The sequence below is a fragment of the Hippopotamus amphibius genome, chromosome 3 (assembly GCF_030028045.1).
Source record: "Hippopotamus amphibius kiboko isolate mHipAmp2 chromosome 3, mHipAmp2.hap2, whole genome shotgun sequence".
NCBI lineage: Eukaryota > Metazoa > Chordata > Mammalia > Artiodactyla > Hippopotamidae > Hippopotamus > Hippopotamus amphibius.
The window spans coordinates 69,382,882-69,409,174 of record NC_080188.1 but is presented as its reverse complement, the minus strand read 5'-3'; positions in this window follow the sequence as shown (position 1 = coordinate 69,409,174).

Genomic DNA, 26,293 nt, shown 5'->3' with positions numbered 1-26,293 from the left:
TACATCTTGGCAAGAAGATAAATTCATTAATATAGAATCTGAATACCAAGGATCAACTGTATTTATAATTATTTTTTTAATATCTGTCTTGCTCATGTGTAATTTTTAGGAGGGCAGGCACCATCTCTTTCTTGTTTACCAGTAGTGCTTGCTCATATTAGTTCTTCAGTAATGACAGACTGAGTGAAAGAATGAATGAATGAATGTATTAGAAGTCCTTCTAGACCTAGAGTGAGTAGTTTCTGAAAATAGCTCCCCCCTAGTTGCAGTGGTGCCTCCTAGATGAATTTAACCTGTCTAGGTGCAGTGGTCCTCAACCTTTTCAGCACCAAGGACTGGTTTCGTGGAAGACAAATGTTCCACGGACCGGGGGGGGGGGGGGGGGGGGAGGGATGGTTTTGGAATGATTCAAGCACATAACATTTTTTTAATATGTATTTTTATATATATATATATATATTTTTGGAATATAATTGCTTTAAAATCTTGTACCAGTTTTTGAGGTACACCAAAGTCAATCAGCTCTATTTATACACATATCCCCATATTCCCTCCCTCCCTCGACTGTCCCCCGCCCTCCCCGTCCCGGCCTTCTAAGGAATCATCCATCCTCGAGTTGATCTCCCTTTGTTATACAGCATCTTCCCACTGGCTATCTATTTTACAGTTGGTAGTATATATATGTCTATGCTACTCTCTCACTTCGTCCCAGCTTCCCCTTCACCCCCACCCCCCAACTTCATGTCCTCCAGTCCAGTCTCTGCATCTGCATCCTTATTCTTGTCTTGTCACTGGGTTCATCAGTACCTTTTTTTTTTTAGACTCCGTATATATGAGTTAGCATACAATATTTGTCTTTCTCTTCCTGGCTTACTTCATTCTGTATGACAGACTCTAGGTCTATCCACCTTATTACATATAGCTCCATCTCATCCCTTTTTATAGCTGAGTAATATTCCATTGTATATATATGCCACATCTTCTTTATCCATTCATTTGTTGATGGGCATTTCGGTTGCTTCCATGTCCTGGCTCTTGTAAATAGTGCTGCAATAAACATTACGGTACATGTTTCTTTTGGGATTATGGTTTTCTCTGGGTATATGCCCAGTAGTGGGATTACTGGATCATGTGGTAGTTCTATTTTTAGTTTTCAGTTTTTACATGACATTTATTGTGCACATTTCTATTATTATTACCTCAGCTCCACCTCAGTTCATCAGGCATTAGATCCTGAGAATTGGGGACCCCTGTGTTAAAGCGTCAGCTCTAGTTTTTCTGTCTAACTTTCTCTGTGTGTAGCAATCCCATTTCACCCATAGGTGCTAGATCCAAGCTAGGTACCTCATCTCTGCCAATCTTCTCCTCTAGAACTGGTGCTTGTTTCCGTTATATCTGATATAACCTTTCTCCTCCATGATTCGTGACCCAGCTTCCTACTCACACTAGTCAGAGTTCTTGGTGCATAAAAACAGAAACTGACTCAGATTAATTTTAGCAGAAAAACAATTCGTTAGAAAGTTTCAGATCACAAAAGTAATGAGACGGTTGGAGAAAGAAGCTTGAATAGTAACCAAGGAAGTCAAAGCAAAGGGAAAATCCTGTCATGGGGACTCCACTTAGAATGCTGCTGCTAGTGGCATCACTCTGCACCATGAACCACACATCACTCTATGTTATTAGAGTCTTCACTCTATCACAACTGCTTCAAAGAATCTCTCTCTGGCCTTGCACCTTTATGTCTCTACCTTGGGACTCACATGCCTAAGCTCTGGCTGCCAAATAGGGAGAGGAAACACTTTTTTTCCATTTGGCTTCTCTAATGAAATGAACCCAAGAAAGGGTGCTCAGATTCAGGCAGCAGAAACAACAAATGTCAAATATACAGTCTAACTCTGAAAACCCTACCACTGAGAAAGCTTGACATTGAAATTTGAAAGAGAATTGTCTTACAGTTCTAGACTGTATTTAAGTTTACCTCACCCTTCTTAAATAGCTTCCTACCCCAGATTCTCTTTTCTCCTTTCTCTATTCAAGATGCAGAAGCTTAGGATGCTGCTTTTAAAAATTTAATCAGATTTTAGCTTCTTTGCTTAGTGCAGCAGGTACATATATCAGGAAACTAGTCCTAATTTAAGTAAATATAAAAGAGACCGATCCCTAGGACCCTAAAAAGGTTGTGTTTTATACCTCCAACTCCTCATCCTTGATCCAGAATTAAAATAAGGTATGGGGTGCAGAGAAACTCTGACATAGAGGAGAAGACATAAATCATTACTTCCTCTGTCCCAACGTAGTTCATATTTTTCCTATAGCATCAAAACAATTGAATCGTTTTTTGTTGGATCTTTAACCTTTTGTTTGTTGTATGTCTTTGATGACTTTTGAAAATAAATATGGATAACATGAAACAATTGATTTTTATTTAGAGACTGTACTTAAAAATCCAGAATCAAAAGTCTTCCAGAACCTAAAATGTGTTTAAGTTTTTAAACAAATGATCTTTGATAGCACCTATCTTTTCATGCATATTGCTTGTTTGTCCATATGCAAGTTCCACACAGACGGAAGCAATCTATCCTACTTGCCGTATCTCCAGCACCCCACACAGTATCTAAAGAGAAGCCAAGCAAGAATACATATGTATTCAGCACTATAATATTTCCAGCTTGTAGTTTCATTGTGGGTACAAGGTAGACAATAAATGTTTGATGAAATTAGTTAGAAGGATATAGGAAAGGAAGATGAGGAAAACTACACATGTAAAGAAAAACCTTGCTTTGTTGTTTAAGGGGATTTTTGTTTTGTAGGAAATTGACCAGAAGCAGACACCATTAAGGAATGGGCAGACACCATTAAGAATACTTTCTGTAAATGCAGCCGCGTTTCTCACAATCACCTTGGGCAGATTGGCCACTTGCAGGTCCTGGGACTCAGTGCTCCAGGACTCTGATTTGTGGGGTTATGGCCCAGGAATTTGCATGCAGCTGGTCCTCAAACACTCTATGAGATGTAAGGCAGCTGGGAGTGGGCCTGAACAGGCTGGGATTTGACTTGTGGCTGCAACGCCTATCTACAAAGTGCAGGGCTTTGCATCTTTGTTACTTGAATTTTGTAATTCTAACTTAGTTATTCACTGTTTGTTTATTTACAGAATAAAATGTTTCAGTTCCCTTTACTTCCAAAGTTAGGAGAAGGTTTTTATAAAAGAAGAGCTTGGATCAAGATGCCCTGAAATTTCTTTTTGAGGAGGAAATTCTCCCTAATTATGAATGGTTAACCTATCTGGCATCCCAGAAAGACATAATGTCTTTTTTTTTTTTTCCTGTACACTGTAGACCCTTGGCTACTGAGTACTGCTGGAACCCTGAATTGCTTGTGGGGGAATTGAACAACTTTTATCTTAACCTTACATTACTGTAGCATTTTGCATAATATATATAATTTTTAGTGAAAGCTTTTCATAAAACTGAACACTCTACAGGTATTCCGCCTACATGGCCGTCTAATTTCATACCCCTGATGGATTTCCATACAATGTTGCTAGGAGACCAAGACACTTCTTAACAAAGGATACCAAATGTATTAACCATGTGGATATCTGCTCCCCCAAATCCATTTGCTTGTTGCAAATGTGGCTTCCTTAAAGTCTGGTGTTTACGACAATACAGGTAACCATGGGGAAACTGCGCAGCTCACTAAGGTAGGGGTGCAGTACTCTTCTGAGCAAGATCACCACCTTGCTCTTCTCCCTATTTTATGGCCGCGTAAAGGTGGAGAGGGCTATGGGCTTTTATTTCTTCACAGGACAAAGACTTGTATTTTGCTGCTGTTCCACTCCATTTTAGAACTACAGAAAAGAGAAAAAGAATCAGAGCACAAGAGTCAGGGATTGTTTCGAAAAAGATTCATCTCAACATTTTATGAAAGCCACCTCTGCTCTTTATTTTTCATTTTAGTACCTCTTTGAAGTACATTATGTTAGCCATAGTAGGCCAAGGTTCTCTGTGGACATCATAGTTTAATCCTAAAATGGCAATCTAATTAGCATAAATCTTATTCGCAATTTATAAACTTTAAAAATAATAGAAGTTTTGGTGATAGATCTTCTGTATCATCAAATGAAATTCTGGGTAAAGTCAATCCTTTTGTGGTCAGGTGCAAGTAGAAGCTGTCTTCATGACCATAAACCTGAAACAACTGAGATTCTGAAAAACCCAGGATTGGACAGTCCATGCTCCAGAAGTATTTAATTCAGAAAAAGTGGGTTCCTTCTGAGACCCTTCCTTCTGGACTCTAGCGCTCCACTGTTTATTCACCCCAGTGTCTCTCTCTTCTAGACACTAACATTTTGAGCATGTTCTCTTCCTACTTCAGCAGTCCCTCTTCCTAGAACAATTTCCAGCTGCTTAACTCTCATTGGACCTTTAAGATGTCAGCTCAGGGCTTCCCTGGCAGTCCAATGGTTAAGACTCCATGTTCCCAATGCAAGGGGTATGGGTTTGATCCCTGGTGGGGAACTAGATCCCATATACTCTCAGTCACGGCCAAAAAAAAAAGAAAAAAAGTCAGCTCATCAAAGAAGCTTTCTGTGAATGCTCCCACCCCAGCTGAAGCCTTACTGTAAACCATCACAGTAGCTGTTATCTCTTTAAAAATGTACAACTGTAGGTGTGATTATTAGATGAATGTCAGTCTTCTCCTCCTCCTCATTCCATGAAGGCAGAGATTTGTTCCCTGCTATACTCCTAGAAGCTGCCATTTATTAGGGGTTTATAAATTTTCAGCACATACTTGTTGATAAATAACTGAGACACATGATACTGTTCCCTCCAACACTCTAACTCTCTGGTTCGCTTACCTTTTTTTACCTGTCCTCTGTACTTTCTATCCATTATTTTAAGTAACTTCCAGGAGTTTAGTTTTGTTTCTTTTGTCTTCCTAACATATTCCTAAACCCTACTTTCAAGGTCAGCTAATCCTGATGAATTCCAAATCCGATGATTGTAGCTTGATTTCTCATTCTCGTTCTAGTCTTCTGTTCTATGCTATATTTTAGATTCAGTCACTTGAAGGTTCAGCTGTTATTTCAAATTCCACTTGGGTGAAATAAATGAAAGAGTATTGACTTTGTTCTTAGGAGTCAGAAATATTTAGTGCTGTGCAACTTTGGGAAAATTATTTTACTTCTCTGAGTCTCTATTTCCTTACTTATGAAATTGAAATATTGATATTTGTCATGCAACATTGTTTTAAAGATTCAGAAAGTATAATAGACACATATATGTGTGTATGTGTTTACATTCTGACATTCCTTATCAATAAATGCTTGAGACAGGTGGTAATCAATAATAAGCATGTATTGCTTTATATATTTATTAGAATAACTCATCTCTCCAGCCTTTTACTCTTTCCCATTTTACTTCTCTTTAAAACAATAAATCCCCATTTTTCTTAATGGGGTTCAATGTCTTAGAGACATTTTTCTGCTCCCCAGGTCAAATCAAACATGAAATTCTATTACTTGTTCCTTCAAACTGTGTCTCTAATTTAAACATGTTGAATTCAAAATATTGCTCTGATTTTTACCTGTCTCTCACATTTGGCCCTGGACCCTTTAGCTAGACTTCTCATCAATTACTCTGCCCTGGTTTTTTATACTGCGCCTGTTACCTGTTTAATCCTCCTAGATCATGTGGTTTTACCCACAAGGTTCTCATGGAAAAACCTATGATCACTCCTGGCAGAATCAAGTCCAATTTCTCCTCCCACTTTCAGCTCTCCTTCCTCCCTATCTAGCCTGAAGTCCTCATGGATTCCATGAACTCAAGATCCGGGTAGTCTGGACTCCACATACTTCACACTTCATGATGGTCCCCAATTGTCTGCTCTTTATCATGCTGTTCCTTCTGCCTTGAACAGCTTCAGCTTCACAGCCCTTTTCTGCTAATCCCTTTTCTCAAAGCTCATATCCAGGCATTCACCTAAACTTCTGTAGCTTTCTCCCTCTACAATTCCATGATGGTGTAATGATTATTTGTGTGTTACTTTGACCCTGATTGTTTCATGTATGACCTATGTTCCTTGAATATGGTGGCTGTGTCTTCTGTTTTTCTCCACTTTTGCTGGGCCTTAAACAATTCTGGATTTGTAAATAGAATTTTTAATTTGCATTGTTTACTGTAATCACTTTGGGTTGAAGTAGCACAGAGCAAAACTGAAAGTTAACAGGTTGACTTGTATGAAGTTATCAATAGTTGACCAATTTTGATCTATCACACAAAAGTTTGTATGGTTCAACCTGATAATTTGAAGTCCTGATCTCCGATGACTTGCTAAAATATCAAATAGATGCTTTCTCAGTTTAGAAATGGTCCATAGAAATTAGAAAAAGGATAGGTGATTCGCCTGTTCATATCTCATTCCACATGCTCTAGAAAGGACATTCTCCATTTTTTTTGTTTGTTTATTTTGTTTTGTTTTAAGATAGTCCAAGTTTATTTTCTAAATGGGCTGGTGAAGAAAATATTGGAGGTGATTAATAAACTTTAGATCCATGTTTGTTCCTGAAAGAGGAATGTTTATTGTGTATAATGGAGTTACTAACATCTATACTAAGGCAGATCTAGAATCAAGACCCAACCCTGCCACAACCTTGGATAACCTTAAGCAGCTTACTTAAATTTTCTGTGTCTTTGGTTCTTCATCTGTAAAAGAGGTTGATAACATAAGTATCTACGGCTCAGAGTCAGGGTGAGAATTAAATGAATTAATCTAAATAAAGACTTTAGACCAGTGCTGGCACATAATAAGCATTCGCTGAATGTCAGTTGCTTTTATTACTTCTAATTTAATAAAGGAAGAGTCTCTGATATCCTGTAGATGTAACTCAATACCAAAAAACACAATAGTAGCTCTGTTTATGTTATGGGGCAATGTATTACCTTATTTATTCTTTCTGTTGTTTTTTTTTTTTTAATGAGATTTGCGGCTTCTCAAAATGAGTAAAAATAGTAGGTAAATAAATGTCTTATTCCTACAAAGTAAATTACCATAATTTCATATCATGTTTCTCTCTTCTCTTATGTAGACATGACTTCAAGCAGTATTAAATGAGACCTCTGTAACTTACTTGTTTTTAGAAATATCCTGTACTTTCTACAATAGATCACTTCTCCTTCACATCTCTCCCCATCTCCTACGAAAATGAAAGACATAGCTCAGCAAACAAATTATCCAAGCAAAGTGCAATTCTTTTTGTACTATAAAATAAAAATAAATTGAAACCATAATACTGAGCAGTGGTATGGCTCATTCCATGAATTAAGGATTTGTCTGGTTGAAAAGATTTAACACGATGCTTGAAAACACATTGAAATTGCCCAGTACTTTTATGACAACAATGTATTTATATAGGGTTTATTCCTGAATGATTCAATGTATTTATGGATTTGCAAATTGCTATATGTAAGCCATTTATTAAATACCCGATTAAGCTATCACCTCTGTTGATGCATCTATTTATTACTTTGACAAATATTTATGAAAGGATTACTGTAGGCTAAGCACATAATAATCTGGAGCTTACCCAAATTAGGGCCACTTCTCCTCTCTGGGTAGGACTACTTTGATTCTTTTTTATTTCACTCTGTCAAAAAATTATATAATCTTTTTTTTTTTTTTGGGCACACAGGCTTAGTTGCTCCGCGGCATGTGGGATCTTCCTGGAGCTGGGATCGAACTCGTGACCTCTGCATTGGAAGGCGGATTCTTAACCACTGCGCCATCTAGGAAGCCCCCAAAATTATATAATCTTTAAGGAAGCCCTGGCCAAAGAGTTTATGATTTTTTTATTTCAAATTTAAATGGTGCCAATACAATCGTTATTTCTGACTTCATGTCTATCTCCAGCTTAATGTGATGTGCTTTAATTATAGGTCTAGCCTGACCCCAAGCACTGGTTTCCTTACCTGGCAGTGTGGGAGAACTTTGTGAGTGCAACTGAGCAGTTACTTCTGGGGAATGTTCTGACCCTATTTCCCCCTCCATAACTTCTTGGCAGAAATTAACATTTTCTTGGTGATCTTCATTCACAACATTCTTACCTCATTTGGTTCTGTTTTCTCTCTATTCAAAACAATCATAATTCTTCAATAAAGAGCCTTGAAGCGGAAATTTTATGTATATTACATAGTCTCCCTTATTTAGCTTTTCACCCTATCTTTTGGAAGAGGCACAGAAATCCAGATATCCTGCAGCCATTTGTTTGAGAACAATTATTAACAGTCCTTTAATTCCATCCCTTCCTGAGATAAGGAGGAATTGTTAAATCATTGTGCCAGGGGTTTCAACCCCATAAATGATGCTTTCCAAAGGGTCTTTCATAATGCATAATTACATATATTGGGTGAAAAAAATCAGACTCAAATGGACCTAGTAAATGTAATAGACAAGGCAAGTATGTGACCTCTGCTTTCAAGGAGTTTAGAGTCTGAGAAAGATGCTTTTTGAAGAAGTGCACATAAAGGAGGAAAAAGAACATTTCTGGCAGTGAGGACAGCGTTAGATAGAACCTGAGGCCAAAAGAGCATAGTGGTTTTAAGAAATTAAAAGAGGATCCCTATGGCTGCAGTGCAGAGTGACAAAGAAAGGAGGCCCAGATCCTGCAGGCTCGTGCACTGTTCAAGATGTTTGGACTTTACCCTAAAGGCCAGTGCAGTCAGGAAGGATTGTCAATCACAGAGTGAGCTGTCAGATTTGTGTCTTTCGAGATTACTTTAGCTGTGGTGTAGAAGCGTTGGAGGAGGGAGAATAGATGTGAGGGAGTCAGGTGTCATTCCAAGTTTCACTTAATTAATCTTTTGTTTGGCTGAGATTAAAAAAAAATCAATTCTTAAAACTTTAATTTCCCATGTCTTCTAATAATCTTTTCTAAAAGAGTTTTCTTCTATTCCCTTGTCTAATCTTATCTTCCAAGGGCCTTGTGGAAGAGCGCTATCTTTTAGAAAACCTTCTAGATCTTACCATGCATTTATAAGCTTTTGCTATTTGCTATTTTGAGTCATTGTAGCACTTTATTGGCATCGTCTTTTCAGCCACTTATTGTAGGTGGCTATATATTATTAACTAATAAAGTGATTTCTTCTTTCTCCCTCTTCTTTATTGCCTTTTTTAATTAATTGGAGAAGCCCATCTATCTTACTTAGCTGTGCACTCATTTCAGAGCCTTGCATACAATAGTAAATAAATAATTGGTGAGCTAAATGGAAATGATGTCATATGCACACTCTTAATAAAGTAAGTTACTTCTTCCAGTGAAACAGTGGTGTAACTCGGTGTTAGTAATCTTTTGTTGTTGTTGTTGCATTGTATTAGATATGGCTTTGCCCACGTAGATAGCTCTTAAAATTTATTTTTAGTGAGTCTGGAAGAACACGATTACTACGAGCCTGGGATTTTGTCTCTATCCTGATTTCCTATTATTCTTTAGACAGTGATTCATTGTTCTAGAGGCTGGTCTGATTTTCTATAATTCACATGCTCTTTAGATTTTAAGCACTCATCCCTATTCTGAAGGTCCTCTGTGCTTTCTGAGAGATTTCATATGCGTTGTGGAGGTCAAGAGCATAAGTCCTTCTCTGTGCCACCCCCGTGGTGTCCATGAGTTTCTGTTTATGTACCCCTGAGTACGTAATTGAATTGTAATTTTGTTGTTGTTCTGTAAGTGGACTTTGGAGGCTTCTAAACATGAGCTAAGTCAGAGAAACATTACATGTAATATTAATTGAAATATGTAAGTAATATTTACAACACAGGTTGAGGGGCATAAATTGTTTCTCTGGAATAAAATAAATACAATAAAACATTCATATGACATTCTTTAATAATAAAGATAAATAAAATCTCTGTAAATTGCCAGGAGAATACTGGCATTCAGACAATGAAGAAATATTAGTGCTATAAAGCTTAAAACTGACATAACTTACCTCTAATTCCCCAAAGGACAGTTCACCAAATTTTTGGCTTCCAGGGAGAAACATCAGATCTTCTGAAAAACTTTCTATCATTTAATTGTGTATGTAATGAATATAAAAAAGAAGCTTCAAAAAACTTTCTTACATAGTTTACTGCAGAAGATTAAAAAACACTAAAATTTAGATAAATACATCTAATGTTATTAATACTAATACTGGTCTATAGTAATTTATACTAATTTCATAAATACTAATATCTATTAACATTAAGTAGGATAACTTTTTTCAAACCATTGAGTGTTCTGGCAGAAGAACACTTTGGGGCTAGTATTTTCATTTAAGAAAGGACAGAGAAATAGAAACTTGGAAAATTACTGTATCAGTTCATCTCCACGGAAGTCATTATTCTTGGTAGAAATACTCAAAGCATTTATGAGTTTTAAGTTATATCTGGATGTTAATGATCTTTCACTAAGTTCCTTAGTCCACAGAAATTAACAGGATCTTTTTTGATATTAGATATGCAGTGAGATTTTCTAGTCTCCAATTCTTTGTCTTTATAAAAAATAACGAAACTGAAGATATTCTAGCAATACATTATCTTTTTCCTTATACTAAATGTTAGCCAAAAGGGTGGAAAGGAAAAATTTCTTCTAAGGTTTGAGCATTCCATGATTTCATAAATGATTCTTTAATTATTGTGCTCAGAAATTATTTTCATATTATGTAATGCAAGTCAAGTTGCAATGGCTCAGTATAAGATACATCCAAATACTTTTTGCTTCTCAGGAATTAGATGTTTTGACCAAGAATATGGGAGCAATTAAATAACTTTATTGGCAAAGATACCTTATGGCGGACACGAAGAGAATTTAGAAAATGCTATCCATAAGGAAATGTTAAATTGAACTACACTAAAATCAAGACCTTCTGTTGCTCAACAGACACAAGTAAGAGAGTGAAGAGGAAATCCACAAAGTGGGAAAAATATAGACAAGCTAATAGAACAACGAGCAAGTGTTTGAATAGGACCTTCATCAAAGAGAACCCCCAAATGGCTAGTAAACATGTAAAAAGGTAATCATTCTCACTAGTCATCAGGAAAATTCAAATTAAGACCACAATATGATACCACAACATCTTGATCAGAATGGCTGAAATGAAATTGGTCCATTTCTTCTAGATTTTCCATTTTATTGGTGTATTGTTGCTTGGACTAGTCTCTTGTGATCCTTTGTATCTCTGTGGTGTCTGTTGTAACTTCTCCTTTTTCATTTCTGACTTTATTGATTTGGGCCCTCTCCCTTTTTTTCTTGGTGAGTCTGGCTAAAGATTTATCAATTTTGTTTATCTTTTTGAAGAACCAGCTTTTAGCTTCATTGACTTTTTTTTTTTTTTTTGGTCTCTGTTTCATTTATTTCTGCTCTGATCTTTATGATTTCTTTCCTTCTACTAATGTAGGTTTTGTTTGGTCTTCTTTCTCTAGTTGCTTTAGGTAAGGTTAGGTTGTTTATTTGAGATTTTTTTTTTTGTTTCCTGAGCTTGTATTGCTATAAACTTTCTCTCTTAGAACTGCTGGTAGAAACGTAGTGAGTTCACTTTGTGTAAAACTGTCAAGCTGTTCACTTAAGATTTGTGCACATTTTGTTTGTATGTTGCATGTCAAAAAAAGTTTACACAAAATAAAGTTGATTGATGATCAATTGGCAAGTGATACCTGCCAGTGATATTGCAGTAATTAACATGTGATCCATCTCCAGAGTTTTGTTGACAGCCTTAGTGCCAGTATGAGGACAGAGAAAGAATCAACAAGTCAGATGAGTGTCCACTCTTTTTAAACCGTTCTTAAAAAAAAAAATTGCTGGGTGAGTCAAAACTAATAAAAAATATGCTGATGCTAATTCTATGCAGATTTTGCAGCTATGCTAAGAAGCAACAAGTTAAAAAATATTTGAGTGGGAGAGAAATTATGTCCTCCTGTTTAGAGTTAAGACCAATCTGAACATTTTGGAATTTGGGAATTTTTTGTTATTGGCAAATTCTTTGAGGTAGCTAATAATCAAAATATTTTGGCAAACTCTAAATATTCAGAAAAATATAGATTTTTTTTTGTGACAAAAGGACTTTGTGGATGTTTTATTCAATAAAAATATATAGTAAAGGCTATTTTAATTTAAAATTATGTGTTTACTTTGTACTGGCCAAAATATACCATTTCTAGAGATTATGATTTGTGGCTCTTACATTTATGCAATTATCTTTTTTTTTTCTTTTTTAATTTTCTACCTATCAAATGATTTCTCTCCTAGGCAAAGTAACACAAACTTCTAAAATTCCTTCATTCAGTATTATGTTCTCTTCTGTCTTAAAATCATTTTGTTTCTTCCACTAAAGATAATATCATCTTAAGTGTTGTTTCTGAGTAACTTATTTGAAATTTCCTTCAACGGTTTTTTCTAAGGTGGCAAACTCCAAGTCTTTTCTCTAGACCTGAAGCCTCAAACCAGTAAATCAGAGTATCCTCAGTATTTTTCATTGCTGTAGCCCTAAATAGAGCCCCAGAGCATGCTGTAGCCCATTAATAAATAATTGTTGAATGGAGTATTACTGACTTCCTAATTTGACTTTTGCCTCCTTTCTTCCAGGGAGCCTCTTACTGTACTCTTATTTGGTAGTGATGACTTCTCCCCAACTACTCCCTCAGCCTTCACATTTCTTCTCACCATTTTTCTGAAACCCATGGATTTATCATTGATACTCCCTCCTTCTCACCCTAAAAAAATCTGAAAACTTCAAGAAAGTTTTGGAGCCACTGTAAAACAATTGGAAGCCACTGTCTAGAATTAATCCACCTCTCTTGTATGAGAAAAGCTATCATTTTAAAATAGAAAATTAGAATTTAGATCTATGGCATCTAATTCAAATTCCATTTTCCAGTGTCTGCCTGGATACCTCCATTAGTGGGAAATATAACTATTTCATGAGCTGGTTCTTTCCATTGCGGGTTAGCACTCCTTGCTGACTCTCTTCAGCTTTTTGATGTTATAGAAACAGTATTTTACATAAGAATCCTTCAAATATCCTAAGGGACCTATATTCTCTCACCAAAGCTACATCTTCTTTAGTTTCTTTAATCATTCATTTTATGACACGATTCCAAACAATCTCCTGTTTTGCATCTTCCAAACCAAATCTAGGTCAGTGTCTGTCTTAAAATAGCATGCTCCAAATTAAATATAATACCCATATGTGGTCTCTCCTATACAGAACATAGCGGTTGAGTCTGTCCCATGACCTGGATTCTAAACTTGATTTAGTGCCATTAGGTCCACATTCTGCTTTACTGTTAGCTGACTTTGGTGACTCTGACCATGACAGTCCTCTTTCCACCTTTAAACCAATTCTTTTGTTTCTCCTCCAACAGGGAAATTTCTTTTTATTTTGTGGAATCACTTAAAAATGCTTCTTTTCTGCTCACACTTGTTTCTTGTCTTCCTCCATTCTTCAGTAACGGTGAAGGTAACTGCCCTTGCTTCCTGAGATTCTTTTTTTTACCCCAGCTTTAATCTTAACATGCCTGTAGATTAGTTCCAATTGTGTGTTCAAGCATTAGCAACAATTCAAAAGGACAAAATAAAAACATCTGTCATTTTCACCCAAAGATATTCTCTCAGGCAGCATCAGCACCACCATCAGCACCCATGTGGATGTAAACACGCAGAATGGTAGGCTCTCAAACTATTTCTGAGTCATGGGTAGTTTTGATGTTTTCTCCACTTACCTTGCTATGCGAGAACAAGAACGTCAACCTGGTCCAGACTTTCAGAATTAAGCAATTGCTTTGTGAGGAACACTGAAGTCAGTACTGGTAAGAAAAATATTTAAGTTATAGAGGCATGGAATATTAGAACGGAATATTGCCTAGCATAACACTCTAATCATAGTAGAAATTCGTCTTGTATCCCTGCCTTATCCATCTGCTGCTTGAAGAAGAGCAGTGTTAGGAAGCTCACTGCTTTTTAGAGCAGCTTATTTAATTGTCAAACATTGAAAGTGGGAATCTTCTTCAATATAAGATAAATTTATTTCCTTTTCTTTACCTTTCTACCAAATCTTTCTAGTTATGTGTTCTGGTTCAAAAGTGAATAAACCTCTTTCACAGGACAGCCCTAAAAACACTTTTAAATTATTTATTATATTTCCACCATGTCTTTGTTTTTGAGGAGGCCATTTGCTAGTATAGTATAAAAATCATAATAATATTAGCTAATGTTAAGCACTTTGCAAATTACAACGTGTGTTTTTTTCCTTTGGCTAGCACAGAATACTTAGTATTTGGGGGGATCATAATTTTACAGATGAGGACTTAAGTAGCACTTACAGAAGGTGAAGAGCTTGCTTAGGGTCATAGGTTAGTCAGTGATGGAGCTTGGTTTTAAACCCAGTTATTTCCTGTAACAGATCCCAAAACCTGAAATGCTTCACCCTACTGTCTACTGTGTGACATAGTTTTCAGATTTCTCATCATTGCATTTGAACTCCTTTAAATGCCTTTGATTTGAAAATGTGCCTCTTTAAATATGATACTCAGAACTGGATGTAATACTCAAGATATGATATAACCAGCATAAAATAGAATAAAACTTCCTTCCCCTGAACTAGACTTGCTACATGAAGTACTACAACATAAGTTTATTATAACATTTCTGTACTCACGTTACAAATGCACTCTTGATTAAATACAATTTGTGGCTATCTTCTAACTCAAAACTTCTTTCTTTTTTTAAAACAAGATAATGCTCTGACATAATAGCTCCTTAATCAGGTAATTTCACAATTGACTTTTAAAGTTGTGAGAAAATACATATGGCGTAAAATTATTAACCATTTTTACGTGTGTGATTCAGCAGTGTTAAGTATTTTCATGCTGTTCTGCAATCAATCTCCACAACTTTTTGATCTTGCAAAACTGAAATTATATACACATTAAACAACAAGCATCCATTCCCTTCTCCCTCCAGCCCTTGGCAAAACCATTGTCCTTTCTACCTCTATGAATTTGACTACTTTAGGCATCTCATATAAGTGGAATCATAAAGTATGTTTGTGTGTGTGACAAACTTGTTTCATATAGTGAAAGATAGCAAGGTTCATCCACTTGATAGCATCTATCAGAACTTCCTTTCTTTTTAAGGCTGAATAACAATCCGTTGTATATATATATGCCCTGTTTTTCTTTTCCATTCATCCATTGGTTGACACTTAGGTTGCTTCTACCTTTGGCTATTGTGAATAATGCTTCTATGAACATAGGTACATAAATATCTCTTTAAGACTCTGCTTTAATTCTTTTGGATATAGACCCAGCAGCAGAATTTCTGGGTCATATGTAATTAAATTTTTAATTTTTTGAGGAAACACCATACTGTTTTCTGCTGTGGCTGCACCATTTTACATTCCCACTACCACAGGGTACCAATTTCCCCACATCCTTGCAATGGACTTATAATTTTCCTTCCTTCCTTCTTTCCTCCCTTCCTTTCCCCCTCTCCTTCCCTCCCTTTCCCCCTCTCCTTCCCTCCCTCATTCTGTTTCTTCTTCCTTCCTTTCTTCCTTCTTTTCTTCCCTCCCTCCTTTCATTTCCCTCCTCCCTTCTTTCTTTCTTTCTCTCTTTCTTTCTTTCTTTCTTTCTTTCTTTCTTTCTTTCTTTCTTTCTCTCTTTCTTTCTAGCAGCTACCCTAATGGGTGTCAGGTGGTATCTCATGTGGTTCTGATTTGTATTTTCTTAATGATTAATGATGTTAGCCATCTTTTCATATGGTTTCAACCATTTTATGTTCTCTTTGAAGAAATGTCTGTTCAAGTCTTTTGCCCATATTTAATTGGGTTACTCCTTTTCTATTGTTGAGTTGTAGGAGTTCTTTATATATACTGAATATTAATCCCTTATTAGATATATGATTTGTAAATATTTTCTTCCATTGTGTAAGTTGCCTTTTTACTCTATTGATTGTGTTCTTTGGTATACTGAAGTTTTTAATTTTCATGTAGTCCAATTTATCTATTTTTACTTTTCCTGATTGTGCTTTTGTTGTCATATGTAACAAATCATTGCCTAATCCAATGTCATGAAGATTTTCCCCTATGTTTTCTTCTAAGGGTTTTATAGTTGTAGCATTTAGGTTTAAGTCTTTGATCCATTTTGACTTAATTTTTGTACACAATTGATTTTTTTAACATAAGTGTAAGTTTCACATTTAATTCCATTAAGTTTCATGTTTTTAATTTGGTCATTTCCCCATCTTATCAAGATCTTTCAAATTATGTCATTATATTCATTCTTCTTTCTGAAGAATCTGCATGTCATCTTAAATTTTCATCAGCATGCCCTCTCTGTCCTCAACTGAACAATTCTGTTTATAAGTCCAACATTAAAGTCCTGCCTGTGAGTTGTTGTTGGCCAGTACTATTTAAGTGTGTTTGTTCAAGGTTTCTTCATAAGTTCAACAAGAAAATTATGAATATTAGGGACATTTACTCTATAAAGTTTTACTGAAATCCATACTTACTATGACTACAGTATCTCTTTAATTCATCAGTCCCCAAATTACATTAATTTGAATTAAAGGTAGTGGTAATATGAACCAATTGACTTAGCATGTAAATTGTAGAAAAGATTTTATTAAATGCATTTTCCATTATTTTTTAGTTCACACACTGCTAAAATATGCTGCAAAGTCCTTCTATACTTCCTCTAATAAAAATATAAAAATATAAAAATAATTTCTAATTGTATAAAACTTGTAAATTAATTGTTTTTGTTTTACATGTTGAAAAATAACCTTACAATCATATTTTCTGTATTAATTTGCTTTCAAAGTCTATCTTCATATGTTGTACATAGTACAAAGAAAAACTGTTGATCAAAGCCTCCAAAATTTTTTTAAATTCAGGATTAGTGGGACTGATTATGATGGAAGTACACAGAACTAATGGGAAGTTAGTAAAAATTTATTCTTAATGACTGTATTGCTATCTGATTTATTCTCATATGTACTGACATAGCACACAAACAAGAAATACATATACATATATACATTTATATGTGTGTATAAATATATATATAAATATATTTACTTACTATTATATTTTACTTAACAATCTGCTAGTAATTTCATGGCAGAGGAGCTGTGTGGTAGCTTTTTGTAGTAATATATCAAAAAAGAGTCCCAGGAGAGCTTGAATTCACTTAAATCTGAGTTATGCATTGATGATTTCTGAGGAGGACATGACCTCCAGGTCAGACAATCAAGGCCTCGTTTTTTTCTATCAAATCTGCCAAGAAAAATCAATTACTTCCTTCAAAAACAAATTAAACAACAAACCTTTCCCAAGGAAGTTACACACGTTGTTTATGTAAGTTGAGGTTGTTTTTGTGTTCTAAAATACTCATTCTCAAGAATGCATTGTTAGAAATGAGTCTAAAGAACAAGATTTTGGTATTTTTAGACAGATAGAAATTTAATATATAACCAATAATTGGTTCAGCTTTTGTAACTAGTGGTGGGAACTCCAGCAGGACTATGTTTGATATGCTCCCTAATTTATCATACCAAACCAGAGAATGTTGACTCACTTGAACTGTGGGTATTTAACCCACTGTAGAATTTTAGAGGTCTACATAGTCAAAAATTTTTTTCAATAGCAATTGTTTTTTCATCTGAATCTGTAGGTTTACTGATGTAACTATGTATGTATGTACTTACTCTGAAATAATGCAATATGCCTTTATGTTTTATCTGTAAGTTTGTTTCATGTCTTTGGTTAAAATTCCATGCATAAAAGGAATTGACCCATGACTGATAATTTTATTTAATAGAAAAGAAAATAAAAACAATACAAATAATTATATTCTCACAATTATATACTATAATATATACGTAAATCTATTATTATAAATATATTATTGTTAAACCATCATATATCATTAATGGAAAATATAGTCACAAAAGATAACTTTAAGCTGGGGGTTTGCAAACTGCATGAAGCATGGAAGGATGGAAACCTGCAGTCTTATTAATTTGCCCAAAGACATTCTTCATAGCATTTTAGAAATCCCATGATATATTTGGATGCTTATTATGGACACGTAATAAGGAAAATAACCTTCCTCCCAAGCATGGACCTTTCCCTTTGCATATCCACAAGTACCAAACAGAAGACTGTGATGTTACAGAGCAGAACAATTGGCGCATTCTGTGTGTGCTGTATTAAGGGATACAAACTGATTGGAACAAAACTTTCATGAAACAATGAAAAGATGTGTATAAATCCATCTACACACACACCGACATGCATGTATAGTTATGTTTCAGTCATGATGTAGATTCATTGTGTGCTGGTTAAGAGTGTAAACTTTGCACCTGGGTCGAAATCTTTGCTTATGGTCAGATTACGTAACCTCCAAGCCCTTGTCTCTCGCTTATAAAATTGGTGGAAGATGTTATACTTGTAAGACATTTAAAAGTTTTCTGCACATAGTAAAGATTTATAAATGGTAGTGGATACTGTGAGAAATAAGCCATGTTGTTACATGGGTTAATATGTATGATATGAATGGCACGCTGACACACAGTCACTGTTTATGTTATTTTTACATCACTTGCGCCAGACCTTCTCAGTGTGGAGTGAAGCTGCAATTTGAGCTGCCTCCAGCACTCTGTAGCCATGGACGTTGTTTGAAAATGAAGATTCTTATACTCTGATGGCATGCTGAAGATGGTGTTTTGCTGTTTCAGAATAGTCTCAAATATGCACTATCATATTTGACCTTAAAATATATCTTTCTGGGAAAATGGAAAAGTTGTGTAAATTATATATCAGCTCAAAAAGTATTTATGGAATATCTGTTGAGTGGAGGCATCCCTAGATATATTACTTCCTTTTGTGGGATTTGAGATCCAGACAGGGATATAAGATATTAATATGTGAATATTATGCAATATTATTGAAACTTTATTCTTTATGTGGAACATTAAGACAGCAATTATATCTGTATCCTTGAAGGTACATAAAGACTTATTCTTTGGTGTTAAATCCTAACTTTTACGGCTATCAAGCAGTTAATTTTTACAGAAGTACCGAAATATAAAGCTTTGTCATTCTGACTTCCAGGGAATCATAAGTCTCGTAATTCCTTATGATTGCTGTTTAATTTCTATCCTTTCTTTTAAATGGAGAGCTGGTTGAGAGGAGAGGATTGCACTAGCTTTCCACATTAAGTGTAAATTCAATACTTCCACTGCATTTCCAGAGCTGGACGTTGCTTCTACCCAACCAGCTTGCTCTATATCTTAAGGTTCATCAGGAAAGTCTTTGTTAACCACCAGATGGTATGTTGACCTAAGGAAATGAGCCTTTAGCTATTGGAAATCTATCGTGCCAAGTTCAACATTCCTAAATGAATATGGAAGGAGAGATTATTGTTTATGGTACACCCATTCATCCAGAAGAGTTGCTGAGTCCTGGGATTCCAGTAGAGCTAAGGATGGTGAGTGACAAAAGACACAGGAGACCACTTGAAAGTATTTTTCCCTATTTAAGTAGGCAGTAAAGATTTTCCAGGAAACTCTACTTCCTTAGATTGAGAAAATCCTTAATATTGCTGATCTAAGATATTGCAAAAATGTGTGCTTAGAGCTTTATTTTCAAATATCTCCCAACCATCTCACCACACTCACCACTCAACCCTCACCTTAGCCATCATCATAAATATTTGTTGAATAAACAGAGTGAATGAATTGTGCTGGAGATTAAAGTCTTGCAATCCTCCACAGATTTAAGAATGACCTTGAAGTCTTACCAACGACCTTGATCTTGAAGTCTTATTAAAATGTCTGAGCTGCCTCCTCTCCTCCAGCCAGTGAACTCTGAATAAAGCCATAGCTTAATGGCTCAACATAGCATAGTATGACATTTTAGTTCTAACTCTGTGTTCCCTGTATTACTACATTTTTCCTAACATTAAAACTGGCGTCCTTGTGCTGGCAGTAAGGAGCATTCTCTCTTGAGAGGCTCTGGCACAAGAATGTGAAGGAGATGGATGCACACATTCCGAAGTGGATGTAAGCTGCGTTCATCCAAGCCCTTGCAGTCTGATGGGGGCGTGGCAAAACCATAATTCTTTAGTGCTTCTAAACTGGCTTTCCAACATGGACATTTGCAAGCACCATGACTACAAAACAAATACAGAAAAAAAAAAAAAAAGATATGTGAGTAAAGGACTTGAACAATTTGTGTTGCTGGAACAATTTGTGTTGAAGAAATGAATTCTTATTTCCTTCCAAGCATTTGATAGACCTTTTAAATATACCAAATTAATAGGGATAATTGATTAGTTGATTTGTTTTTTTGTGTATGTAATAGGCAAGCTGATTCACCATAAAAATTCAATAAACATAGGACATTAAAGAATTTTAGTTCCTATTTAAAATATATGTGAAACATGCTAAGTGGTGTGATAAAAGGGAAAGTATGATATGACTTCGTAATAAATGACTACTAACTATCTGTCAAAGTTTGAATCTCCTATAAGTGATGACAAAAATAACCCTTATGCAATTGTCAGACTTTCATTTTTCCCATGAAATATTGCCATATTTATACTCAGTCTGAGAAGAAAAAAAATTATTTCCTCAGGTAAGAAATAATGAAAGCAATGTAAGATATTTTATATTCCAATTAATACAGGATTTTATTAAGTTAGGATAAAGTCTTTTTTTCTTGGTGAATGACAATCATTTATTGTCAAAAGTTATATTTATATACTTTCATTAAATTTTTTTAATTTCTAGTCTTCTCACTTTTATTTCTTACACTCCACTCATGACTGATTCTCTCCAGCATGACTTCTGATAATACAAACATTGTGCCCTTTAAACCAAAATTAGGACAGTAAATAATGTCCGTGGTCATTATTGGTTCTCTACCTAGTGACAGGCACTATTCTGGGAATTTTGAACATTTAATCACCAAAAATCTTACCCGGTAGTTATTTCTATTCCCATTTTATCAATGCAAAGCTTGAGATCTGAGAATTACAAATCTAAGAAAGAGATGGTAAAGCTGAGAATTAACTCAAAATCTCTTTAATTCCAAAGCCTGTATTTTTCTCTCTAGACCACAGTCATTTCCTCAAACTATTTTATGTAGTTTTTGGTCAAAAATTATCCCACATATGCATAGTAGCACTTTGATACATGGAGGAAAGGATGGGAGAAAAAAATATGCACTAAGTATTTATTATTTATTATGTGCAAACCTGTGTTCAAAGCTTTCGTTATATTACTTGAAAATATAGAGGTGAGTGTCATTATCCTACTTTATAGATGAGTAAACCAAGTTGGAAAAGTCATCAAGGGGGATAGTTGGGCTTCACACTCAAATCTGCCTGATTCCAAATTGGTACACCACTTCCACCTCAGTAAAGCGGGCACAAGTGTGGAATAACAGATATGCCTAAGAAATGAATATTTATCATTTTCATTGAATTAAGGCTACCTTTGTTCTGGCTCAGGGAGAAGTGATCAGGTTGGAAATGTAAGTGACATCACAATCCTTAGCAATTACTTTTCTAATACTTTTTCTATAATCCCTGATTCAGTCTTTACTGATATGTAGAAACCGAGCATTTCTCTTGATTTTTGTGACAATTCTTGAATATTTTCCCAATTCAAAGCATTTAAGAATGTGAATTTAACCAAAAAATAATTTCCCTAATTATTTGGGCTAATTTAATTTAGACATATTGGATTTTTTCCCTCCAAAATGTGTAGGAGATACATTTATAGAGAATAAAGAAATTTACGTTGAAAAAATCAACTGAAAGTTAAGTCTATAAACATCTTTATGCATATTGAAAAGCTTTCCTAAATTTGAAAACAACTTTCTTATCCCACTTCTACTTTTTTTGCCTTTCAAAGAGAGGAAAGTGGACTGCTAATGTCAGCTACACAGATTCAAAATGGTTGCTGTTTTAATTGAGCATTTCCAGAAATGTTCAGAAGTTGTATTACATAACCATGTAATGAGAGGCCCCATGTCCCAGAATAATCCTTATGGATGAGAGGGCACAGCTAAGGTTGCTGTGGGAGTATTCACACTGGCATTTCTGACTTATTTGGGATTAAGATCTGATAACATGTTGCAAACACAGCATTCAGGTTGAATTTACTTGGAAGCAAGGGTAAATTACAACTAACCTCTGAATTTCTCTGTTCTGGACAAAAACAATAAAACTGACATGGTTGTAATGTCCTTGGCTTTGTCTGGGTCCCACACAAATTCCCTTTGTCCCCTTCCACACAGTCTCTCGCTTCAACCATCTTGCTCTCAAGAGAAATAAGTGCAGAGGAAAGGAGAGAAAAACAAACAAGACTTCCTCAAAAGCTGTTCCATGATTCCTGTAGGTTTCATGAGGTGGGTGAGATAAATTTTTCTGTCCTCAGAATTTCCATTCACATACCAAGGATGGGAAGCTGACTATCATTTCTGTATTATAGCCAATTCCAAAGGAAATGAAAATGTCATAAATTTTTATTCATGGGCCAAAAACGTTAAATAGAAGAAAATTGCTGAATGGATGAAAATGTGACTACCCACAGCCTTTCTGCCATTTTACCATTTCTTTAGCAAATAAGTATTACCTTCAGAACCTTCTGCAATATAAGTGGAAACTCACAGTCCATTTGAAGTTATAGTTCAAAGCACTAATTAGTAAAGCTATCTTGTTCTTTAATGTTACAAAACCCAAAACTGACGCACACTGAGTTCAACCGTCTTTGTTCTGTCCCTAGACCTTATTTCTGCATGGGACTTCAAAGTGGGAACTTCTCACCTTGGGAACTAGCTGCTCAACAAAATGCTTCCTTGCCTATGAAAGACTGAGTTTCACTTAATGACTGCTTTTTTGTGTGAGCAAAGAAGGTTACTGTTAGTATTTTCCCTTTAAGTTCTAAAATATTTTTGAGTAGAAAGTAGTAGAGGTGTATATTTGCATCAATGACAGAAGTTGAATCACTTACTGGACTATAACCCTACGGTTTTCAAATTGTGACTTTTGATGTCTCCTAAATAAGAGGCAAATTTACAAAATGAAAGGGAAACTGGGAATTATAAAATTGTGACATAACTTAGAAATATTTAAAAATACATACTATGCTATTTCACATACAAAATATGTATTTAACTAAGTCTTGACTTAGCATATTATCCAAGAATAGGACTTCAAGTCTGGCTCTTAGAACTCTACAAGTTTAGATGCAGACAGGATGCCTTTCCCTGGGTCACTTGCCTAGATAGTGGGAAATGCCAAGATTACAAGGTAGGCCCACTGATTTTCATTCAAGATTAGATTGTCTTCCCATGCAAAGTCATATCTTTATGTTAGATGCAAAGTAAACTATTGATAAGCGGTCTGTTTGACTTTTTTTTTGCTGGAACTCTTTTGCTCTTTTGAATTTTGAGTAGTAGAGAATAATTGAGAACCAGTTCCCATGTATCACTTAGCCAAAGGGTCAAATCACCACTATTCTAAGCCAGTAGAGACATCATCAATAATCCTAACCTTAAGAATGGGAGTTGCATGCCAGTACAGTATGGTCTGCTAATAAGGCAACCTAATGTATTCACATGACAAAGAGTAATAAGCCACAAGCATATCAAGGAACCAATCACAGGACACAGGACTAGAAGATGACAAGGGAAAGTTGACATCGTCTCCTTTTCCAAGGAAACAATTGTGTTTCATAGTGTAGACGGGAGGAAAAGCAGCTAAGCTTCTTCTCCAGTGTGGTGCTTTGCTGTCTGTAGCGCCTTACTTGATTGCAATCCTGTCACAGTCTGAGATTTTATAACATGTCCCAAGAGAGATGTTTCATTCTTCTTAGTAATTTGCTTCTAGTTATTGCCCTCAGTTTGATTGGTTACGCCTGCTAGTTTGGATTTAGAAACAAGAATAAAGGAAAAATACTTCAGATCTCTGTAATGGCCAAGGAGGTCTCCTTCCTCCAGGACAGCCACCTCTGAAAACTGACCCTCTTTACTCCACCTGCAGGCTCAGTTCCACCCCCAACTTCGGTGACCAATCCTTTTCATTGACAAACCCGCTGGAAAATCTTTTCCATTTACATGGAGAAATACAACAGCCACACTTACGTTACCAGGTTATGCATTCTCTCTGGTTGGAAAGGCTGTTTGTGAAGCTGAATTAAGAGCAGAAGTTGGTGAGTTGAGTGACATATCACTGTAAAAGTAATTAGATGATTAATTAAAAGATAATAATTTATAAAATTATTATTCAATACTTCTAGTGCTCAATAGAGAAAATATACGTCATTGTGAAAGAAAATAGAGCATATAGAATCAGAGACCACCAGCTTGCTAACAGAATGTTGGTGAGATTTTCTGCATGAAGATTTAAGCCATTAAAGACTATTAAAAGGTTTTCTTTCCAAAATGCTAAGCAGCCATTCAGCTACCATTTACTGAATAATCCTTTGCTGCTTTGATAAAATAAATCTTACAGATTATAAAGTTGGTTTTGGAGGACTCAAAAACAAACAAACAAACAAATAAATAAATAAATACTATTAAAAGGTCTTAGCAAAGGATTCTTTTCCATCTGAAGACAAGCTGACTCTCCTGGGAGAAGACTTGTCATCACAGAGGGAGGAAGGCAGAATTGGCCCTGGCTTCTTTCTATCCACAACCTCTACTTGCTAGGAGTGTCCTACAGTGAAACAATTTTTTCAGGAGGTGAAGATCTAGCTTAGGCAACTGAATTTCAGGAGATACCAATTATGCCCATTCCTTTATTAAAATGTGAATTATACCTAACCTTATGGTATTTCATTGGTGAATGCCTTACTTTTGCAGGTTTTTCATTTTACATTTGCTTATAAAATTATTATCTTCCATATCCTTTTTTTTTTTTTTTTTTTTGGGGGGGTACACCAGGTTCAATCATCTGTTCTTCCATATCCTTTTGAATTTTAATTCTAAATGCAAATTTAATGGTTTTTCTATTTGGGTCATCTTTCAAAGAGCTGTAAAAAGTTTATGAATATAACCTGATCTGCATGTCTCTTGCCTCCAATAACCTGGCAGACACAAGGCCATTCTAATTCCTCCCAGAGCAGAAGATAGAGAAGGGTCAGATTGTGTCCCAAACTCACCTCTTATGCAAAAGACCATGGATTCCGAGACTGGATAAGCACATTTCAGTTTGGGAGTGGGATGCTCTTTATCATCATATCAGTTTGTTTTAAAATTATACTAAGGCATTAGTTAGTTCTCAAATAATGTATTAATGTTTACTGCTAGAATTCAAACCTGAGAGAATACGGAAGACAATACTTTTTAAACAAGTAGAAAATGAAAGACAACTCTTTGCAAAGTTTATAAACTGATGATTTACCAATAATAGTATTTTTTAACTGTCATTAAATTTTCAGCCCTCTATTTGTTCCTAATTTCTTATTTTTCCCATTTGTATCTTGGACACACACACAAAGTTAGATGATCTCTACCAGCAAGCAAAGCAAACTCCCAGAATCCCAGGTTAATCACTAATTTTTCTTTAGAGGCAGCTCTTCTGGGATGAGATGATATCACATAACTAGTGAGGAAAGTAAAAAACTACTTTTTCTCATTTATAAAGAGTAAAAAGTTTAGCCATCCACAGACCAATGGCAAATGCAGCGTTTCCTCAAGTCTTTTGACCCTGTAAACAGTTATGCCTTTAATCCTTATGTTATCATTCTCTTTGTATCTTGTCCCTATAAAGAACACAAATGATCAATGTAAAATTACAAAATTCCCTTTCACGCTTCCTTAAACCATGTATTTTTCCCCATTTCCATTATAATGAATAGAAAGTTCCAAAATTTGCCCATAACTAGACAATAATCTGAATTATAGGCACAACATTGCAAGATGGATAATATCATCTTCATACACGAAGGAAAGGAGATTATACTTATTACACTATTTGTTAAATGTTTAACGATTACAATTTCCCCATAGAAAAGGAGAGAACTATTATGATAGAAAAATTCATGTTTGTGTGATACTATTTTGAAGCTGCTTGAGGTGATGAACATTCTGTTACCGTGTCTCTTTGCTCATGCTAGAGAGCTGTCAGGTATTTTTGAATGGGACACACAGATTTTATTCCTCCAGACACTTACCATTGGTATCAGGAGAGTGGAGCGTGCACTATAAAAAAAATTAAGTGGGTGGTTGCTAGGGCTGCGTGATTC